The following is a 17,102-nucleotide window of genomic DNA, read 5'->3' as shown; positions in this document are numbered from 1 at the left end:
CTCCAGTTTTTCTTCTTTTTTAAAAAACTCAACTCCCTAATTATTTTTTAACCCAATCCAAATTGGCCTAAAACATTTGCCATAAATTTCTGCTGTTTAGAATTCTAGTCTAAGATATGAACAAGAGCTTTTCTTCTTTCTTTCCTTTCTTAAAGCTAAAAATGTCTTCAACCAAACTTTCTTGAAAAACAAAAGGGAAAGTATTAAACTTAGTGTACCTTTTTGAACATTAATTTCTTTCCTTTTCAATATTTTATAATTCATAAAACAAATATTTGAATAACTTTTAATTTGATATTATTTAATTTTACTACAATATGTAATGGATTGATATGACTGAACAGTAAAACTACTAAAATCTTAAAAAAGCCGTATGATTAAAATTACAGCCTAAGTTATAATTTCATACATGTGTTTGGAAAAAAAAAGGGATATTATCAGACTTAATATATCAGTTGTACAACTAGTATTCGAATTTATTGTTTAGATGATCTTTTTAATAATTCTATATGTAAGCAGAAAACTTATTTTGAAATCAAATATAAAGAATAGAACTTACATACTAAGTATGAAATGTGTGCTTGTTATTTGCTGCATAGTTTATTCAATGCTGGTTCAAACTTACAATAATTTAATTTTTTAAATGAAATGAGATAATTTCTGTCTTTACACTCAATAACTCTTAAACACTTCTTAAATGGATGAAGGCAGTCAAAAGCTATAAACTTCCAGGTATAAGATAAATAAGTAGTAGGCATGTATGTTCAACATATAAATATAATTAACACTGTTGTATGTTGTATATGAATACTGTTAAGAGAGTAAATCCTATGAGTTCTCATCACAAGAAAAAAATTCTTTTTTCCTTTTTTTCTTTGATTTTGTATCTACATGAGATGCTGGATGTTTACTAAACTTATTGTGGTCATCATTCCATGATGTAATTCAAATCATTATGCTATATACCTTAAATGTATACAGTGCTGCATGTCAATTATAACCTAATAAAACTGGAAGGAAAAAAAGCTGCATCAAAATGCTCAGTGCTTTCTTCCGACATGATCTTCTTCTTTCACAGATATATAGAACTTGTCTAGAAGCAGATTAATAACTCTAATCTTGAGTGTCTGATCAGACTGCAGCTCACAAAATACTTTTTTTCCAATTCTTATTCTGAACAGAACTGACAGAAAAAGGGTTTATCACTCTGTCAAGTTTTTGGGTTGAGAGAAAAGAAAAATCCTGTTTGTTGTTCTGTAATTCTCCAGATGTTTTCCAATAAGCTTTGGACCTTGCTCCTATTTCTTCCTCACTCCAAACCCAAGCAGCAGTGAAAATATTTCAAGATTTCTTTTTGTAACATGATTTTGTAAATACAAATGATTTTTCTAAATACATGATTTTTCCAATTTTAAATACAAAAATCTTGTCATTCGAAGTAAAACAATTTGCTCCAGGAATTGTTAAACTGGATCATGTGATGAAAAATGTCTGCCAGTTAGGCTCATTTCTGCAGCCATTTTTCATCTTCAAAGCACTCAGCAAAATCTGGCCTACAATTTTCTTGAAAGTGCTCCCATAATTTCCCTTTCAGCTCAAACATCCTATTGGGAACTCTTTCTCCATTAAACCACTAGATTCCCTTTTTTTTTTTTTTTTTTAAACAGGGTGTGTGTGTGTGTGTGTATGTGTGTGTGTGTGTGTGTGTATGCTCTTTGCCCAGGTTTTTAAAGGTTTCTGAGTGAATTGTTCTTGATGAGTGAGTTGTTCTTGGCTTAATAAAACTGACCATATTTTGTGGCATCATTCTATTTATTAGTTCATTTTCATGAGATTTTTTTTTCCTATAAATGAAGAACCTTTCTGTAAATGAAGCAGAATTTTATGATAAAAACTGGGACTCTGGTTTTATTAGAGATGCGAAATCTTCCAGGAGTCAATCATTGATGGGGTACCTAAGTGCATATGCCAATGCAATTCCTCCAAGGCAGAATTTCTGTTCAAGATATGAAGATCAACATTAGATACATGTAGCCCTTTGCTTCTTTCAGACCACTCTGCACAGGGAAAATTACTGTAAAATTCATTATCATTTACTAATATTACAAATGCTCGAATGGCTTTACTGGTGAATTCTGTTGACTCATCAACCTGAATAGTGAAGCTCTTGTTTTCCAGTTTAATACACAAAACATTTTCAACAACCTATGACATATCATCAATATACTGATGATCATAGTCCTTGAGAAGGGGGCCTTTTCAAATTTTCATTCAGCTTTTTGTCTTAGCAATTTCCTCACTATAATTTTATATGTTGGCTTCATTAGACTTTTGCCAGCTGTGTGACTTACCTTTTTCTGGACAAGATTCTCTGCTACTAAATAACTTTGTTCCTTTTTACAGGATGAACCTTTTAACAAAACTTTATTTTTAGATTCTAAAAGTCATGTATAGTTGACCCTTGAACAACACAGATTTGGATTGTATGGGTCCACTTAGATAAGGATTTTTTCCAATAAATTCAGTACCTATATTTTCATCTTACATATCTTTAAATTAGTTAAGTGGGGGATGGTTTGTTTGAGTAAAGAGCACATTATGTGGAATCCAAATAACTGCAGTTTGAGTCCTGATTCAATGGAAACTACTTCAGCTTCATGTCCTTGTGTGAATCTTTTATCAATTTCAATTCTTTTATCAACATTTTTGAGGCAGAGATAGCAGTTCACAGATTTTTGACTATGCAGAGGTTGGCGCCCCTAATTCTCACATTGTTCAAGCATCTACTGTACAATAATCTATAACATTGTTTGTCAAATGACTAATAAAATTAAAGCTTCTTTAATTTTTCTAGAAATATTGCTGCATTTTAAGTTGCTACAAAAGATAAAGAAAGAAATACGCTAAGTTGGACTGTCAACCCATGTAAAACCTGCCGATACAAAGCTTTCACCATAAGACAGATTTTATGTACCCCTTTTCACACTGGTGTATGATGCTGAAGTCTGCAATTCTTTACCACTAACCTTATCAGAATTGTCCACTGGTCTTGGATCCTCCTCTCCATTTCATACCTCATCTTCACAGATCACCACATTGGTTCATCAGACATAACTGTAAAACAAAAGAGCTAATAAAATACAAAATAAAATGGCATGATATAGAACTAAATAAATGAGATCACTGATAAAAAATAAAGCACAATATAATTTATTTCTAAGCTATAACTGAAGTTTGTAATATTCTCCAGGAGAGGATTTGTACTTGTTTCAACCAATTGTTGAATTTCTTACTAACCTGAGACCATCCAAATTCTCCTATTAAAGATTTTTTGACATGTAGTCAGTGTTCTAGTTAATTCTGTTACTTGAGTCATATTATATTTTCTAAATACGGCCACAAATTCTAGGTTTTTTAAGTGTGGCTCTCACTGTCTTATTTCTCTTTTCCTTAATCCTTAATTGACTCACTCCTGCATAACCCCCGAGTGCTTGCTGAACATAGCTTTGACCAGGAACCTTGTCTAGTATCTTACCTTCATCCTTCCACACCCTTATCTCCACTTGTCCTCCCCTTAGAAACTTCCCCACTTAGAGAAAAAGCCAAAATTCATCAAGTCCGCTTTGTTATTTAACTGTTTCCCCAAGCAGAAAACACATCTTTGAGGATTAAGTCACTACATATTTATTCAGTATTTTCCCCTAGATCCCAGCATAAATTCATAAATATTGAAATAATTGAGGGCTGTGTGACATAAATAAATGAAAGTATGTTAATAGTTTATTACTCATTATAGCCCAAAGAATGGGCATGTGTGTGTGTATGTGTACGATCTATAAACTAAAATTGCTGCTCATGTAAGAATAACTTTAAAAACATTTCCCTGTCATCATTATCAACATTGAAAATCTTTAAATTATTTGTTCAGGGATAACATTTACAGAATTTGTGCTTGTTGATATAAGCTTATCATTATTTGTAATCTTGCTTTGTATCAGACTTTTATCAGATTTAAACATTTATTATAATTATATATAACATAGTTATCATTGCTTATAATCTATTTGCTCTATATCAGAATATTATAGTCCAATTATTGCCATTGATTTAGTCAACATATATATTTATACATTTATGTATAAATCTACCATATTGTATGCCAATTGATTTTAGTCTTAGGGCCAACAATTGCCCATGTTCACATTATACACTATGAACAAACATAACACATTCAGATCCAATCATGATTTTTTTTCTCATTATTGTATGGAAATCTACTATGTCACTTCTCTTTCTATGGGGGCAATTTTAAACAGTGTTTGTAACATTTTCTTGTTATTCTGAGAAAGTCCTACAGGTATGTTCATTCTAGGAAAACTCTGATTTTGGTAACCAAATAGCCTTTTACTGGTTGCATATTCTTCCTTCCCTAGACATAGATTTTTCATCAAGCTAGAAACTTAGAATTAGGGATGCTATCAGTTTCTTATCCTTTTCCTAATTTTGTGCTAACACTGTTCCTGCTATTGCTGTACTTCTTTGTCCTCATCCCTAGTGCTCACACCAACCAACAATGCTGCCCAGAGTCCTCTGGGAGAAAAGACATAGAGCACGAGTGAAGGAAGACAAGCCAGAGATATCATAATGAATGTCTTTGAACATCAAGAACATTAAATCTCTATGCCCATTAGGAAATATAGGTGGTATAGAGTAAGAACAGTGTAGCGAAATGGGAAAGAGATTTTCTTATGGAAAATTGTATTTATATGTGTCATATTTTTTGCCTAATTTTGGCAGGAAGAGATTTTCATTTTATCACTGCTATACTCTCCTTCTCTTGTCTCTGCTTTTCTCTGACTATTGGCTTCATTATCAGAAAATGTGTTCCAAGCTGCAACTCTCAAATCTCACAACAAAAATATTTACCATCAAAGATAGATCTCAAGCATGCTCTACTTGAGCTCAAGTACAAAACTTATAGCTTAGTTGCATTGGTATTGTACTAGATATAAATCCTGGGAGCAATAAACTGTGAAGAGTGAAATATTTTTGAAATGTAACTTCTATTTGAACCATATATTTGGAGAGAAGAAATGCTATTACACAAGAGAACTGGATGGGTATGTTAGGAAATTTTAGCAAGCAAGTCAATATCTAACCATTACATGGTGGTGGAAGTAAAAAGAAAAAAGATTTCCCTTGGAAAAACCACTACATTGTTGGGTAAAATTTTGTTGTTTTTATTAGCTTTGGATGAAACTTATAGAAAAAATACAATATGCAATGGGTCTCAGAGATCTAAATCTTTATAAAACATGATTATATTGAAATAAGTAACACATCATAGTCGTTGGAAACCAATATTTTTACTTTAAAAAGTACTAGGACGATTTTGATTGAAACTCTCAGAAATCTCTAGGCAATGCCTAAACAATAGGAGATTTGTATTTACAGTGTTTAGAGTTTGCACAACCTCCAGTGTTAGTGTACTTAGGGGCTTCCCTGCTTGCTTGTCTTGAAATTGGCTTTTTCTCAAAGTGGTGGCACAGACATTCACATTATTCCATAGAAGGTAGAAGTGATCAGAAGGAAGCTAAGGAGTTGATTTCACTATGTTTCTCATGTAGGTATGAGAAATATAAGAAAATGTCTTACATGCCTTGGCCAAAATTTGTTTGCATGCTTATTTTTGATCATGCAGTAGCAAAGGAGATACTATTATGTTGTCCAAACCCTTACGTCTGAAGTTAAAGGGCATTTATGAATCAAATTTAATATATGATAATAAAATTAAATATTTTGGAATTCGGGCTATGAATCTTATTTTTTAACTGATTAAACACATACTACAATAAAAATTTTTAAATGTCTTCTCAGTTTTGTTCTTACTGATTTTATTATGAGATTCTATTTCTGTTCTGAAATAAGAGAGTTGCTTTTAAGGTTGATGTGAAAATAATAAGTTGCCATTTCCCCCAAATTAAAAATTTAACATTGGTTTATGGTGCTTAGTCATTCTTAAAGATCTTTCTCATAACAAGCACAGTAATATTCCAATACACCATCAAAAATAAATTAGGCATCTACAATTCAACTCATAAAATTATAAAAAGCCAAAGGAAATTCTGAGATTAAAATGTAAATCATCTAAAATCCTAATAGAATATTTAATCTAGGAATAATTTATAAATAGCCAAAATTATAAAATGTTTCCTCTTTACTATTAAAAATATGTCATGTATGGTTCACTGGAAATTTATGTCTAAATAAGCTAAAATTAAAATACCACAAGTTTCATGGGTTGGATATCTAAACCACTTTGCTGCCCTTAGGATATTTGTGAGAAGGGAAAAAGTTGGCACTTGTAGATTCACCCTTAACATTTTATATGAAAATTTGGTTATCATTATAAAGCAGAATGCTTAACAAACATAAGTTTTTCCTGTATTACAGCCATATAAATAAATGGTAGAAACAGTGACTATTATTCTAGCAATTTGCTTGTTAATTCAAAATGTATAATTTCAAGTGCATAAATATATTGGTTATTTTAGTTTTTCTGCCCACCTCTGTATCTGATAGGGGATACATCCAACTAAAAACAAAAAAAAAGCCAAAAAGCTCAAAAAGCCCCCCAAGGATTAAACAGTAAAATGCATTTATATTTAATGGTAAATAAAAAAATTCAAAATCATATAGTTTGTATTGAGTCCTGTAATACATATTGTTTCTTACTATTTTATATTACCTAGTATAGATAAACAACCATAAATTCACAAATGTAAAAATAGCCAAGAGATGGTCAGTGGCCTGCATCTAAAGCTCAGGACTCTGGAAGTTCCCATCGTGACTCAGTGGTAATGAACCCGATTAGTATCCATGAGGACGAAGGTTTGATCTCTAGCCTCACTTGGGGGTTAAGGATCTGGCATTGTGGTGAGCAGTGGCATAGGTCGCAGATAGAGCTTGGATCCGGCATTTCTGTGGCTCTGGTGTAGGCTGGCAGCTACAGCTCTGATTCGACCCCTAGCCTGGGACCCTCCACATGCTGCAGGCGCAGCCCTAAAAAGACAAAAATGAAATAAAACAAAACAAAACAAAACAAAGCTTGGGACTCTCAATATATCTTATTCTTAGATCATTTTGCAGAATCTACTTCTCCACCAATCTGTTTGACTAACATTTTCAGCTTTAAGCTTTCCAGCATAACTGAAGCATGTTTTAATAGAGCAGACTGCACTTGTTCCATGTGTCTCAAAGATCAGGATTAGAATATGTTTTTCTTTATCAAATAATAGATATGTGTTTGGATGTTTTTGGAGTCAAATACTTATTGAACATTAAACTTGCCATGAATTATATAATCACTAGAAGAAAACAGGATTTGAGCAAGCCATTAAGAATTGTCCTGGATGGGAGTTCCCGTTGTGGCTCAGTGGAAAACAAATCCGACTAGGAACCACGAGGTTGTGGGTTCAATTCCTGGCCTTGCTCATTGGGTTAAGGATCCGGTGTTGCTGTGAGCTGTGGTATAGGTTGCAGATGCGGCTCGGATCTGGTATTGCTATGGCTCTGACATAGGCCGGTGGCTACCGCTCCGATTAGATCCCTAGCCTGAAAACCTCCATATGCCGCAGCAGTGGCCCTAGATAAGGCAAAAAGACAAAAAGACCAAAAAAAGAAAAAAAAAAAAAGAATTGTTCTGGAAAGATTTGAAAGTCATTAATTCAATCTTAAAATGAGTTGTGAAGTAAAAGATTAAGTCAATGGCAAACAAAATACTGTTAAGACAATGTTAAATGGAATTATTTTTGCAAGTTGGTAGAGAACTGAGAATGTGAAATCATAGACAGTTGATTCTCATTATTTGAGGCTCATTATTTGATTCTCATTATTACAGTTTTGTTCTATAGTGGCATGAACAATGAATTAGCAAATACTGAACATTTTCTCAAGAGAAAATACACAGTAGGTTCCTGGGAACCTCTGGTCACAACATTTCCATAAACCAATAAATACATAATCTTGTTTTATGAGTGTTTCTGTTTAAAGACACCTTACTTAATATATAGTGCTAATTCATAAAGATTGTACTCACAGTTAACAATACTAAAAGCCATGCCTGAATGAAGCTTATTGGACACACACATTTTTTCCATAAGACAGTTTTTCATACTTTCTTGTGCTTAGGAAGAAACTACAGCTCTTTAATACTATGATCAGGGGCCATTTAAGGAGTAAAACCACCAAAAAAAAAAAAGGCTCAAAACGCAAAAAACACATCACCAAATAGAACATGAAAGGACACTTGTTTATAGTATGAGAGAGAAATGAGATGAGAAGGCAGAGAATTCTATGCTTGATCTCAACAGGGAATAAGTATGTTGGGCAACTCAAATTTTTGCCACTCTGCACATTATCTGTTATTGTCCACAAGATTGATTCTGGAGTGACAAATAAATATTAGCAAGTAGACCAATGCATAAATATGGAATTCACAAGTAGTAAGGATATACTGAACATGGAAGAGAGACCCAAAAAATGGTCTTAATTTGAACGTCCCAAAAAAACCAGTCTGGATTTCAAACTAATCATTACTGTCAAAGACTGACATGTAAACTATCCTAAAGCAACAACCCTGGAAAAGAAATCACTCTACATATTACTTTGAGTAACCTCAAATCCCTATAGGCTTAGCCCTGGTGATTTGGACTTTCCATTGGTGTTCTGATTTTAACACGCATCAGATTCTCCCAGGGGGCTTGTGGAAACACAGATTGCGACACCTCACTCCCAAATGTGGAGGGACCCGAGAATTGGCAGCTGTCAGGTACGGTGTTGTCCTGGAACTACACGCTGAGCAGTGATGGACTAGGTTAAATATGAGTCAGGAAGATGCTTTCTAACTTGGGAACATTTATGCGGCTGAGGCTCAAAAGAGACTACATGGCCCTCTTTGGCCCCTGGGTTCATCCCTCCTTATGAGATTGTTGTTTTCATGTCAAATACAGAAAAGTTAAATAAAAATAAAGGAAAAGTCAGCCAAAGAAAGAGCAATTTTATCCAAGTTTTGTAGCAGAAGCCACTATTCCTAGGTTTTGCCAGTGCATGGGGTTTGTGTCATTTGGAAAGTGGTCCTGTTTTACTATATCAGATTCATGGTGATATTAAGAAAATTCATAAAAGGAAAAAGGAAATTAAATTGCAAAGTGGCCAAATAGTGGGAAATCAAAGCTGAAGAAAAAAACAAAATTAACATGCCTGTGGACTCAAGAAATGTTATCCTCAAACACACTGACATTTCTAATCGTAAATATGCTAAAACTGTGTTTTCATCTTTTTTTTTCTTTCTTTTTTTTTTTTTTTTGGTGGTGGTGGTGGAACTGAGGCAGCAATTCTCAAAATCATGCAACAAAAGGATACAAAATAAAATCAATTTATTAAGTTTAGGTTGGAAAATCAATAGGTTATTTAAAAATATTCCTGCAAAGAAGTCGTAAGTGAAGGTAATTATCTATACTAGAATTTCAAGAGAACAAGAAAGTGGTACATGTAACACATCTTCTTGTGGTATGACCCATTGCCAGTTATATAATTAAGTAAAAATGATGATGCTGTCCATAAAGCAAAATCAAATTTTCAATTTATCAATTTGATAAATGGCTACAAATATAACACTAATAAAGAAAATTGCCCTACAGGTATTTTGTCCTTTGAGCTATATAACCATCACAAATAGAAACATAGTAATTTTTTTTTTCTTTTGAGGGCTGCACCTGCAGCATATAGAAGTTTCCAGGCTAGGGGTCAAATTGGAGGTATAGCTGCCTGCCTATACCACAGCCACAGCAACACAGGATCCAGGCCCAGTCTGCAGCCTACACACAGCTCACGGATCCTTAACCCACTGAGAGAGGCCAGGGATCAAACCTGCGTCCTCATGGATACTGGTCAGATTTGTTACCACTGAGCCATGACAGGAACTTCCAAATATTTTAAAATTAAGTTTTAGGAACATAAAGACAAATCTATACAAGCTTTTTTTTTCAACTGATATTTTAAACCTAATGATTAACAAAAAACCTGGCTAACCATGACAAAAGATTTTGATACATATAAATGGTTAATAAGCACATGAAAAGATGCTCAAAATCACTAATCATTAGGGAAATGCAAATAAAATCAAATATACAATGAGATATCTTTTCCAACTGTTACAGTAGCCAGTATTAAAATCAAATAAACAGGTAGAAAAACTTAAATAGCAAGTGTTAAGAAAAGCATGGAAATATGGAAATCTTGTGCCCTATTAGTGTTCCTTAACTTCTTCACATGCAAATTCTGGATAAAAAATTTTACTGCATAATAATTAGAAGTGTGTTTGGGTCAGAATAACTGGTAAACTCTGCTTTATTCAATAGGTAAATAGGTAAATACTGCTTTATTTTACATTGTCACAAATTGATTAATACTTCTTCTTTCCTGGTTTTCAAATATTCAGCTTTAGATAAATACCTGTCTTGATTCCCAAAATAACGGCATGGGTAACTTCTAGTAAAGAGAGGAAAAAAATCCACTCACGCCATATATATTTTCTTCGATTGTACCTTTGGGTTTTCTCTGTGAGACTAGAGAAGCTCATTTCTGATAACACTGTCACAGAAATCTTTTTTTGTGCCACAGGGTACTCATGGAGCAGCTGGGCTTCTAATGCTACTAGGAATCTGGATTACAGGTCACCATGGCGATAATGGAGTCTTGGCAAAACCCTTGGCCTATTTAATTATCAAAGGTTCTCTCCATCCATCAATTATAATAGAATATAGATAATTTCATGATTATGTGAAGAAAAATAGAGCATTTGTTATCACAAGAGACAATTTTACAAGAATAAGTTTGTCTATGACAGGTTTTTGCCTCCAATCTTAACTCATCATACACGAATTCTGCCATTCTGATGGGAGTTGATATCTTGCCTCTGATTTGCAACTTCAACTCATGCTTTGGTAATAGAAACACTCAAGTATATGTGTGTGACAATGCTTGGCATGAAAAAAATATTGCAATAAGGACAAGAGACCCTAATATGGATGACTCAGAAGATAAATAGTTTCCTAGATTGGTTATTTATTTATTTATTTATTGGCCATGATATGTAGCAGCTTCATTTGGCATTTCAGTTTCCAGGCCAGGGATTGAACCTGGGCCCAAGTGGTGGAAGTGCCAAGTCCTAAGCACTAGACTACCATCAAACACCCCTAGGTTATTTTTTATAATAATCTTTTTAAAAAGTGATGGACTGATATCACAAATAAATTGTAAATATACACAGACTATGAAAGAGAAGGAGCAATTGATAGCTATCAATTAGGTCAAAAGGTAAGTGGTTAAGTTTAGATGAGAAATGTAGAAATATGGAAAGATTACAAGAAATTTAAAATGCAATATTTCATTTAAATATATGTGGAAAGCAACAAATAAAACAAATCTTGTCAAAACATATTTTTAGTAATGTAAGTCAGAAAAAATATACACAGTAAAATAATAAATATATTAAAAGATAATTATGGATGGCAGAGAATAGAAATATATAGTAAGCAATACAGACGTCTTTGAGAAATAAAATATTTGAAAAAAGAAGCATCTTAAAATCTCTAATAAGCAACCAATTATAAATATTTGTTTGAAACTATGACTATGGATTGTTCTGCAAATTACTCCTTTCATCGAAGATATTACTGTCTCAAAATTTAATTTTATAAATAAACATTGCCTCTTGGCTTTAAATTTATCTTTATTCTAATTTATCTTACTTCATGTTTTCATTGTCAACTGTTTTTCTCATTTTCTTGCACATTTCTGGTAAGAAATACATTGTTGGACTTCACTTTTTAAGCTCAGTCTTACAACCTTCGATTTAACCATGAGTTCTAACTAATGTACATTTGTTGTCATCTTAATATATTTCAGAACATTTATTCACGTTTATCTTTTTTCAAGGTATTATTTTTATTATTTGCTATTGTTTTCTTTTTTACTTTTTGCTGTTGCCTTTTTTACTTTCGCCATGAGGTTTAATTTTACTAATAGTTATCTCAAAACCAAAAATACAAGTAAAAACATATCAATAATTATTACAATTAAAACCAAAAGTGTAATTGCCTGATTTTCCCCCAAAGAAGTTTAGTATAAGTAACTATCCTATTTCTCAGTATCTACTTTCCACCTTTGTTAAAGTACTGAGGTTATATCTTAAAAGATTAATATACTTGGGTTTTGTCCAAAAATTCATAATTCATAAATCTTATCTTTTAGGCATCTATATTAACTCTAGACGTATGGTTCTAGTATAGGAGATACTATACTAAAAAAGAAAAAGTCAGTATTCACACACACACACACACACACACAAAGAAAGTCAGTATTCACACACACACACACAATTTCTAAATTTGGTCATGCACTGAGCTTCTGAATCCACTATAAAAAGAAGTCTAGGAGTCCCCGTCGTGGCACAGTGGTTAACGAATCCGACTAGGAACCACGAGGTTGTGGGTTCGGTCCCTGCTCTTGCTCATTGGGTTAATGATCCGGCGTTGCCGTGAGCTGTGGTGTAGGTTGCAGACATGGCTGGGATCCCGCGTTGCTGTGGCTCTGGTGTAGGCCTGTGGCTACAGCTCCGATTTGACCCCTAGCCTGGGAACCTCCACATGCCGCGGGAGCGGCCCAAATAAATAGCAAAAAGACAAAAAAAACAAAAAAAAACAGAAGTCTACCACCAGATAAAGGAGGCCGCCACAAAGGAAAGAAACAAGTTTATAACCAATTAAAGACTGGAAAAAAATATATGGAGGACAGTTCCTTGCCTCTACCCAGAGAAGACCAGATGAGGGTCAGCTACTTTCGGAGCAAGAAGACTGTTGCCACGTGACTTTGAGGAAAGACAAAGATTAAAGACCGACAGGCCAATCTGTAGAGATCTGACTGAAACAGGAAATGAAGTTGTTTCTTCAAGGAATTTCCCTCTCATATATGAACATGACTTCATTTCCTGTTCATCTATTTTTTTTTCACTTTATTATTATCCTTTTTTTTTTCTTTTTTTTTTTTTTGTCTTTTTGCCATTTCTTGGGCTGCTCTCGCGGCCCATGGAGGTTCCCAGGCTAGGGGTCGAATCGGAGCTGTAGCCGCCGGCCTACGCCAGAGCCACAGCAATACCAGATCCAAGTCGCATCTGCAACCTACACGACAGCTCAGGGCAACGCCGGATCGTTAACCCACTGAGCAAGGGCAGGGACCGAACCCACAACCTCATGGTTCCTAGTGGATTCGTTAACCACTGCGCCACGACGGGAACTCCCACTTTATTATTTTTTATTGTTATTTCCCCAACACAATTTTTTCCTCCACTGTACAGCATGGTGAGCCAGTTACACATACATGTATACATTATTTTTTCTCACATTATCATACTCCATCATAAGTAACTAGATGTAGTTCTCAGTGCTACACAGCAGGATCTCATTGCTAATCCTTTCCAAAAAGCAATAGTTTGCATCCATTAACTCCAAGCTCCGAATCCATCCCACTCCCTCCGCCTCCCCTCAGGCAACCACAAGTCTCTTCTCCAAGTCCATGATTTTCTTTTCTGTGGAAAGGTTCATTTGTGCTGTATATTAGATACCAGATATAAGTGATATCATATGGTATTTGTCTTTCTCTTTCTGACTTACTTCACTCAGTGTGAGAGTCTCTAGTTCTATCCATGTTGCTGAAAACGGCATTATTTTGTTCTTTTTATGGCCGAATAGTAGTCCATTGTGTATATATACCATATTTCCTAATCCAGTCATCTGTGGATGGACATTTGGGTTGTTTCCATGTCTTGGCTATTGTGAATAGAGCTGCAAGGAACATGCGGGTGCATGTGTCTTTTTCATTTTTTTTACTCTTCTATAATTCTTAAATAGTTTATCGCAATCTTTTTACCAGTATCATTACTTTCTTCCTCACTTTCAACTTCCTTTTTTTCCTTTGCGTTTTCAACTTAAAAAAAGTTTATCTTGACTTATTAAAATGGCTCTAAAATTGTCATGTAGAGTCAGATATAAAAGACTTCAGAAATGAAACAAGCAGTGGCAAACTGAGTAAGCTCAAGAGGTGTAGAAAAGTATTCGTAAGATTTGTTCAGATAGGAAATGTCATCCAGTCAGATCAAACATTAAAAGATAAAACCAATTATAAAATAATTTCTTAAAATAGTAATTGGCTAAGGTTAAAACTTGAAATATGTCCATGGAATTTGAGATATAGGATATTAAAGGTCAATGAAAGGCTTGGGATTATGATCCAACATGCACATAGTAGACAAACCTGAAGTTTAACAAGCAGTTCACTGCATTCAATAGTGTCATGAGCAGAATATTTCTGCAAGTATTTAGAGTGTGGCTTCCAATTTGCAGACAGAAATTTAATCTCATACATGTACAATCTTTTGAGCCACTTGATTTAATATTGTGCAAATGACTCTATACCCCAGTTAGACACATATTAAAGCATAATAAATATATAGTAGATGGTAGGATCTGTAGATAGGTAATAACATACACACATACATATATGTTCATTCCATAGTATTAATTACATTCACTTATATTTAGCAACAGGTTGTGTAATTTTTAAAAAATAAGATTTTGTATTTTAAAATTTTCTAATATTTAAAAAAGATCATGTACATTATACTTTATATCCTAGCAAGTTGATTTTTTTCTGTTTTAAATTCACAATGAAGTTTAGACAGGAGGCTTTAATTTGAAGAATATAAGACAATATGACTCAATTTAAAATATTTTATACTAATTAGGAAAACTTGATTTACTACATGTATACAATTTTAGTAAATAAATGAAATAAATGTAACTATTCTGTTTGTGAGAATATACTGGCATGTCAGAAAGCTGCTTGAAATAATCAAATACATTGAATATACAATTATAGTAACAATAGTTTGCCATTTACACTTTAGTTTCACTTACAAGCATCATTAAAAAGGATTCTCTTCTTAAAATTTACGTAAAAAATTCTCCCTCTTTTTCCCCCATTCTAATATTCTCCTCTTCCTTCTCATTGGAGAGCTTTTCTGTTTTGGCTTCTAGGTATGGTACTTGGTTCTTTATCCTCCTAGACTTATAAACTTCTAACTTTGGTGTGCTCCACTGTGTTCACAATCCTGCTTTTATGATTATTCCTTGATAATCCCTGGATGGTCCAAGGCCAGGTTACTATTTTTTACTTTGGTTTCCCATTTATAAATTGGGATAACTAAACCAATCTTAAAGAATTATGTGGACTATTCTTCTAAATGTATATTAATTTCCAACAGAGACTAATTTCATGAAACAATGTTCTGGCCATCTCAAAAAAGAATGTTAAGAGGAAAAATGTGAAATGTTACTCCTGAAATTCTGGATCAGAGGGAAATCTGATTTGGAGGTACTTATGCTATAACAGCCTGGAATTCCATTTTTTAATTCTTAATATTTCCTACCTTAGTATGATGGGATGACCTTAATACAAATGTGAGGTGTCCAATTGCAATGATAAATCCTTGGAGATGACTTTTCCAGTGCGCATAGGCTGTTAAACTCTCGGGTCATATCCTATTGTTTTAAAGTATAGACATTACTACAGGTTCCTTTATTTAATGCATTTTCTTCATAGCTTTACACCAGACAAGTAGTGTGACTCTCCATTTCTATTATGAAAATCCATAGAAATATAATAAATAAGGGGTGTTTATATCTAGGGATAGACCACTTATGCACCCAAAAGTTCTTAAACCATTGTTTCAAAATTTATCCTAAAATTATTGTAAATACAGTTATATACCAGGCAAATATTCATTTATCTATTTAAAGCTAGATGGATTTTTCAGAACATTAATTCATGTTCCTTATTTTAGTGACTCTCTATTGAAAACATGTAATAGTATGTAGTATATACATTTGATATACCTTTATAGATTTTTTAATAATCCATGCTCCAAAATAATCCTGCAGATATTCCAGAAACTTGTTTATTCATCTGGCTCCTCAATTTATATTTTAAAAAGGAATATAATCCCGGTGTTTTTTAGATTTCTTACATTTAGAATTTCCACATGTTTTCTGAATGAGAAACTTCTAATTCCAAAGATTGTTGACAGAACTGACTCAAGTACATTGGCTCTTGCATGATATGTCATCCCTTTTTTGGAACTGTTTTTCTTCCTCTTGTGGATGTTTATTTGATGATGAATAGGTCACTCTTAGCGGGAGAGCTCTTCACGTGACCTCCGGATACTGAAGACAGATGAGTCAGTTCCACACAGACTACAAATTATGCATGCTGGATAAATCTATGTTCATATTTGCATTTGACCTAAGTTTCAACTTTAAAAATAGGTTTAACAGAAATTATACGGAAATTCTAAAATTGTTTGGCTAGGAAGCAAACAAGTTATGCAACACAATTTTATAAAGGAATGTTCCTCTGCTAGAAAGAGATCACATTAGCAGTGAAATACTATATGTCAGCCTGAGTTTAAGCCCAAATTCAAGAACATATTGTACACAAAACTTCTGAAATCTATTTATCTGCTATGTGATTGATAGCTACTGCTGCAGTGTGGAGACCTTAGGGCGGCACTACCTTTCCATCGTTTGTCATCATAGAATATTCTTTGAATGGAAAGTTATATAGCTTTCAGGGCCAATGGAAAATTGCCCAGATTTCTGGGGGCTAGTTAGAATGTAAGAACATGGGCTCAATAGGCAAGGAGCTAGTTTAAAATCCTAGCTCATCTACTGACTTGATTACAGGTACAAATGATAACTCCCTAAGTTTACTTATTTGTAAAACATGGCCAATCATGACACCTGCTTCAAAGGACAAAGTTCAGGTGTGCCTCATCTGACACAGTCTTTTAAAGGACTTAAAATAGTGTCTGGTATAAACCTACTTAAGACATGCTTGCTGTGTTTTTTATTTAGGTCTTTTTTAATGCACTGCTGTGCCATAAGCCTATAGTGTACAGACTGTGATTTTTGCAAAATTTTATTATG

General features: G+C 33.6%; 1 long non-coding RNA gene across 2 annotated transcripts in view; it reads right to left on the bottom strand.

The window, feature by feature from the left end:
• LOC106508831 overlaps positions 468–17,102 on the bottom strand; it is a 227,785-nt gene continuing 211,150 nt past the window's right edge. For both annotated transcript variants that reach the window (XR_001305904.2, XR_002342540.1), the window contains 2 exons: positions 3,027–3,114; positions 468–1,996 (listed from right to left, as the gene is read on the bottom strand). This is a non-coding gene — a long non-coding RNA (uncharacterized LOC106508831). The remainder of the gene's footprint in view (positions 1,997–3,026; positions 3,115–17,102) is intronic.

The sequence above is a fragment of the Sus scrofa genome, chromosome 1 (assembly GCF_000003025.6).
Source record: "Sus scrofa isolate TJ Tabasco breed Duroc chromosome 1, Sscrofa11.1, whole genome shotgun sequence".
In the NCBI taxonomy this organism is placed as follows: Eukaryota; Metazoa; Chordata; class Mammalia; order Artiodactyla; family Suidae; genus Sus; species Sus scrofa.
Note: the sequence above shows the minus strand (reverse complement) of the source record. Positions and strands in the feature narration are given on the sequence as shown.